Here is a 6,311-nt window from a genome sequence, read left to right as displayed (position 1 = left end):
GTCCACTGGCGCTTTATGAAAAATGTAATGGAATGTCTCGACGCCCACATTAATATAGTGCGGTTAATCATGGAATTTAGTCCCAGGTTTATAACACCCCTTTGTGATGAAATATATAGATAACCCGGATGCTTCTCCTAGCATGGAAAGAAAACTTCAGTTGCAAATATGCAAATTATTCCTTTCTATTTTATCTCATTTTAAAAATGCAAAGGGATGTTTAAAAGAATTATGACGTTTATATACTTTGATTCCCCAAGGCTGTTTCCCAGAGTTTATCCCGTGCGCTCATAAACCACTCATTTGTGTGGCAGACATTATCATCGTGTCAAGAGTAAACAACTCTAAATCGCCCTAGAAATAAATTACAAATTTCGTCGGTATGCTCTTAGTCATTCGTTCATGGACTCCAAGCGCACGTTGGAAGGTGATTTAAACTCAAGAGATGCTAAAGTTACACCTTGAGATGGCTTCTAGTTAGCTAAACCTACCCTTCCTCGATTCTGACATCGACATTAATTACACAGCTGCCACAGAACACATGGTCTCCTAGTACAACCTCTGTTGCGATTACACGCCATTGTACGCAAAGTTTTAAACTGGAAGATGTTCAAGGATCTTAACAGCTAATAAAGCAGGCCACCATTTTCCTGTGGTATCGCGAGTCTCGTGCATGTAAGAGGCAATTTAACCGGTTACTCTAATTGACACTGACAGACATGATGTACATACCAGAGGCGCGGAAATGGAGAAAAAAACACCCACCCAGTCGCCGTTTCGTATCCATTCTGAATTGCCTGACTGAAGTTATAAAGCAATATGTTTCCCACCATCGTTTTTCCACGGAAGGTTTACAGAACATCAGTATTTGTTTAAAACGTTTGATGTCATCTCGTCTGGAAAGTCTTTTACAAAGGAAGAGCTCGAAGTTCAAATCCGCGGGACTATTTTACAAGGCAACCATGTCAGTTTAAATCAAATATACACGTATAATACGTAAGCACACCTCCTTAGTACATATATTCCGTGCATAACGTCATAAAGGTCTCCGAAAACAACGGCCGCCATGATATTTCACTCTTGCAATCACGAGAGGTTCAGATTATCACGACTAAGAATGATTATTTCCTTAAAACTGATTATTTAATTCTTTATTTTTTATCAAATTACTATTCCGTTAGGATACTGTTATACACGGCATTCACCAGCCATATGTACTGTAGTCCAAAAAAGTAGCAAATATTAAATATTAATTACAAATTAGCCGTAATTAATAATTTTCAATATTTTCAATAAGAGACAGAGACATATGATGAAGAAATCACTATTCGGAAAAGTTTTAATCAAAATTTAACCAGTCTGTGTTTACTGACTGAAAAACTTTAATGTAAACTTTCAAAAGCACCTTAACCACATTGACATGTATAAAACGTCTACACGGTGTTTAATGTGTATATTTTGACGAACATTACAATACGTCGTGAACGGTTCTAGGTCTTATTCATTTACTTTCATATGTAATGATATTTTTCAAGAATATAAACACGAACTGGAGTACCCATTACTGTTTTAAACAATATATTTCCCTTGCCAAACACATTTCTTCAATGCTAGTGTAATAATCAGTATGTGGTCACACGGCCAAAAGGTTCGAGCGTCCGCCTTGAAGTCGGGTCACGGTACTTGTTGCTGTTGGTGCTCAGCACTGAGAAATTAGAACAAGGAAATAAAGCGGTTCATACATGTGGTTTTTAAGCTTGTGTAAAACCTTTAGGAAGTTGTTGAAATGAAGTGATTTTAACGCCGGGACATTTCTTCAACCTACAGGGAGCAGTCGTAAAAGTAAAAGAGTTGCGTTCAAGACGGAATAAACAAAGAAAGAACACTAAATAAATATATGCGTGAAAAAAGTAAGACAAAAAAAGAAAAACAACAACAAGAAAAGAAGAAAAAAAAAGAATGCAAAACAACTAGATCAAAAAAAAGAAAAGGACACAAACATGCTAACAGGTAAATCATGAATAAATCCCAGGTCATTCTAGTCTAAGATTTAGATGCGCTAAACACGCCAAATGTCTTCACTTATAGGACATTTAATTTCAATGCCCTTTGAAGTAATCAATGGGCGGGCAAGGTCTCCGCAAAACGCCACAAAGCGAAGTCCAATCTGCACAGAGCATTGTTTAGTACATATGATGAGCGCACGGTAAGTTTCCAGTACAAGGCATAAGTAAATAACCCCGTAGATACTACAGGGGCAATGTAATGACTTATACACCGTTTTTGCTCTCTGATAACTGGTAAGAAAAATATACTCACGCGAAGCCTATTTTTTCGTATCTATTTGTAGAATATTGTAAAAAAGAATCTGCGGATCTCTATACCTATATAGCTCAACAGCCGATTTAGACAACACATGTTGTAGTCAGCTATCCCCACGCTGTAGCCGCTCACTATCATACAAGCTGGTGTATTTTGGGAACCGGTTTGTATTCTGCGTTTTTGGACAGACAATGTCCCTTGGGATGCTATAAGAGTTTCAGATCTTTAAACAAGACTCAGTTGGATCCAATAATAAAACAGTCTCCTGTTTAAATGTGAATCTCATAGAGTTAAAAATACAAGAAATATTTCGTAAACTAAAACAGGTGTCTTAGCGAGCAGCGCAATACGAAACCTACCTTGACATTGAAGCCGGTGGATGTGACCTTGAGTGAGGGTAGCCTAGAATACTAGCCCCGATTTCCTCTAAGTGTAGGTGTCCGGCTGGTAAGGCGATAACCGAGAACTTGGCATTTGGCTGACTGTATGTTTGTGAAGACTATGCAGATTTATACAACTCGTTAAGGTTTAAGGTTGACAAATAATTTCAAATAATTTGTGTAACAGATATTTTATAAGTTTACAGATCAGACTAAATTAAAAACAATTCATCACTCAAAAGGCGTATGGCAACTACATCTGTTAAGTATAACAGAAAATCTGATGTTTGAACGACGCTGGAATGACACATTCTGTTATTATAACATAATAGGCTACTGTGTCGTATTCAAAATACTATCCTGCAATATGTGTGTTATATTTAACAGAATAATCCGTTCCACTAGCAGAATAGATTCTAGCATCACTCAGGTAACAGACTTTCTATTAAAATTACCAGGTTAATTGTTTGAGAGTATGTGAATACAACTTCATTGTGGGGAATTCAGTTTAGAAAAAACTAAAAACAAAAGTTCGCTCTTGCATTATCATGAAATGTATAAAATTAAAATATTTCAAAATCAAATCTGTCAGACTTCGGGGCTTCACGTTTATTCTTTGTTTAGCATGAAATGCTGAAACAGACAGTATTATAATGACCAAAACAAAGAGATACCATATGCAGGCAAAAGTTTAGTAGTAATAACTGAGACTCGAACTCACGAACTCTGCATTTATCTAGCCTTGTTACACAAGGTGAAGGTATTATGGCGCACTAACCGACAGAGCCAATGGAGCTACATGAAGTGATAATGAATTTTTCAATTCTTCAAGTATAGAAAGGTCTTTGTAGTTTTGTAGCTCTGACCACACAGTGACGTCATTTTGAAGTCCTCATGGAATGACTATCTATTAGGTCACTTTGCTATCGTCTGTTCCATGACGACATACTCTTTTCTCAGTACATGATATAATATGTGGTACAACATCACAGTTGAGGCCTCTGTTCCATGACGACATACTCTTTTCTCAGTACATGATATAATATGTGGCACAACATCACAGATGAGGCTCTGTTCCGTGACGACATACTCTTGTCTCAGTACATTATACAATATGTGGTACAACCAATCCTTTTTTGCCTCTGTTCCGTGACGACATACTCTTGTCTCAGTACATGATATAATATGTGGTACAACCACACTGTTGAGGCCTCTGTTCCGTGACGACATACTCTTGTCTCAGTACATGATATAATATGTTGTACAACAACACAGTTGAGGCCTCTGTTCCGTGATGACATACTCTTGCTCAGTACATGATATAATATGTGGTACAACCACACAGTTGAGGCCTCTGTTCCATGACGACATACTCTTGTCTCAGTACATGATATAATATGTGGTACAACATCACAGTTGAGGCCTCTGTTTCATGACGACATACTCTTGCCTCAGTACATGATATATATGTGGTACAACAACACAGTTGGGGCCCCATGATTACCTTCATTTACAAAGCAGATAAGAGCATAAAAGTGTCTATGTCATAATTACTGAAAAGATGAAGTATATTGCTAAATCTCTTACTTCAGGGTAGGTCGGTACATGGATTATGTGAGTGATCCTGCAGGTCTTTAAACACGGGAGCTGTATTTCCCTCTCAGCAAACACTGTAACTGTCGACGGGTCTGACAAAACCTGCTCCGCTCGGGTCGCAAGAAGGGGAATATTGCCTGATTCACCTCTACACCATTGCTGCTCTACATAGTAAAATGCTTTCAATATGACGTTAGAGTATGCTATCTAATGATAAGTTATGTTATGCTTTGACATATACAATTGAAATAATTTGTGTCAGAGATGTTTTGAATTTTACTCAGCGGAAGACGTTAAAAACAAGTCGTCACATTGTAACGTGTTGGGATACCATGTGATTACAGTTTATTGTGAAAAATTTATTCAAAAGATTCGTCCTTACATTATTATGGAATGTAAAATTAAAATACTTAAAACTCAGAGTTTGGGAGCTTTATTCTTTGTTCAGCATGAAATAATAAAAAATAAATAAAAATGATCAAAAAAAAAAAAAAATACTAAAACACAAATCACAACAGATAAGTAATAGGGCTGCTATGTGAATATAATTCAAAAAGGACACCAACCTGTCAGTTATACTAGAACATTGTTCTTAAAGCACAGCTTCTTGCAGCCGATAAAAGCCTGCTTGTACAGAACATACATTTTGAAACTTGTACAGTTGAAATAACACCTGAAGGGCGTACTTTTTTCTTATTCACAAACAATATAACTTTATCAGTCTACACACAATAATACATAGAATATGCTTGAATAAACACTTTGCTAATTAGCGAAAGGGTTGAAAACTGACAGTGCTATGAGAACCAGCGATGTGAGCAGAGGTATAACTTCTGTCCTCTACGGAGTCCATGACAGAGTGAAGGTTTCCGAACCCATTCCGGGCAATCTGATTGATTCAGTGGTATGAACATATTTACCATGGATAAGAGAAAATACGTGTCTCTACTCCATGATTGAACGTGACCCAAAGAGGTTGGCGTGCTTGTGCAGCGCAGTGACCCCATGAGCCTCTCATCAATACGGTGGCTGCTTATACTGGCTTCCTCTCCGGTTGTACGTGGGAAGATTTGCCGATGTACGTTTCCGCTCGATGTACCCGCATTCCTCCCACAATAATGCTAGCCACTGTCCTAAAAGTGAAATAATCTTGAGTACTCCATAGAAATAGATAAACCAGCTTCCTATAATTTTTAAATAAATAAATTCATTATTGAAAACATTAACTCGCATATATTCCTTATATTAGAGTATTATCACAAAAAGTTATCCAACATGAAGTCGCTACATTTTGTCTTTTTGATAATTAAAATAATTTTTACCATTCGACATTTGAAAAACACACTTTAAAGGGAAATGTAACAAAACTGATTCTACAAATATGTGGACTTCATTCTTTGTTCAACATGAAATGCTGAATGTTGAACAGACAAATTAAGACAAAAAGAAAACAGTTCAGATAAAAATCTTGCTCCAGGTGAGGATCGAACTCACGACCTCCGCATTCCTCAAACCCTTGTTACACAAGGTGAGGGTACTGTCTATAAGTACGGCGCGCTAACCGACTGAGCCACTGGAGCACGTGGTTATAAATTATGAACTTTTTCATGACTTAGTTATTCTACAGCATAAAATTGATATACAACTTTCTTGAGACCAGTGAAAAGCCTCAGTTTCAAAACCGTAATAAAACAATACCTGAGATGTTTAGGTAGCTCAGTCCAGCCCGCAAGTGTCGTCATATTTTATGCCATACTATTGTCGATTTATTAAACTTGGATAAAGCCTAACATGGTAGCTTATGTGTTTAGAACATAAAATGCTAGTGGTTTCCCCCCGGTCACAACAAACCCAGACGAGGGTTCAGAGCCGGCCGGCCTAAAAGCCCCCACCCTCCTAGATCGTATTAGACATGTACCGATTTTTAGGCCAATGCATGCAGTGAATGGCTGAAGAAATGTTAGTATAACGTGTTCATCCATGCATTAAACAGGTCCTACTTATAAAACGTAC

General features: G+C 37.4%; 1 non-coding gene across 1 annotated transcript; it reads right to left on the bottom strand.

The window, feature by feature from the left end:
* Positions 1–5,767: 5,767 nt before the first annotated feature.
* On the bottom strand, positions 5,768–5,878 carry Trnai-uau (transfer RNA isoleucine (anticodon UAU)). Its single transcript has 2 exons — positions 5,841–5,878; positions 5,768–5,803 (listed from the first exon to the last, which is right to left on the bottom strand). It is a non-coding gene; the product is annotated as a tRNA-Ile (tRNA).
* Positions 5,879–6,311: the final 433 nt, after the last annotated feature.

The sequence above is a fragment of the Liolophura sinensis genome, chromosome 12 (genome assembly GCF_032854445.1).
Source record: "Liolophura sinensis isolate JHLJ2023 chromosome 12, CUHK_Ljap_v2, whole genome shotgun sequence".
Taxonomy (NCBI): domain Eukaryota; kingdom Metazoa; phylum Mollusca; class Polyplacophora; order Chitonida; family Chitonidae; genus Liolophura; species Liolophura sinensis.
The sequence above is the reverse complement of the archived record's forward strand: the minus strand, read 5'-3'. Positions and strand labels throughout refer to the sequence as shown.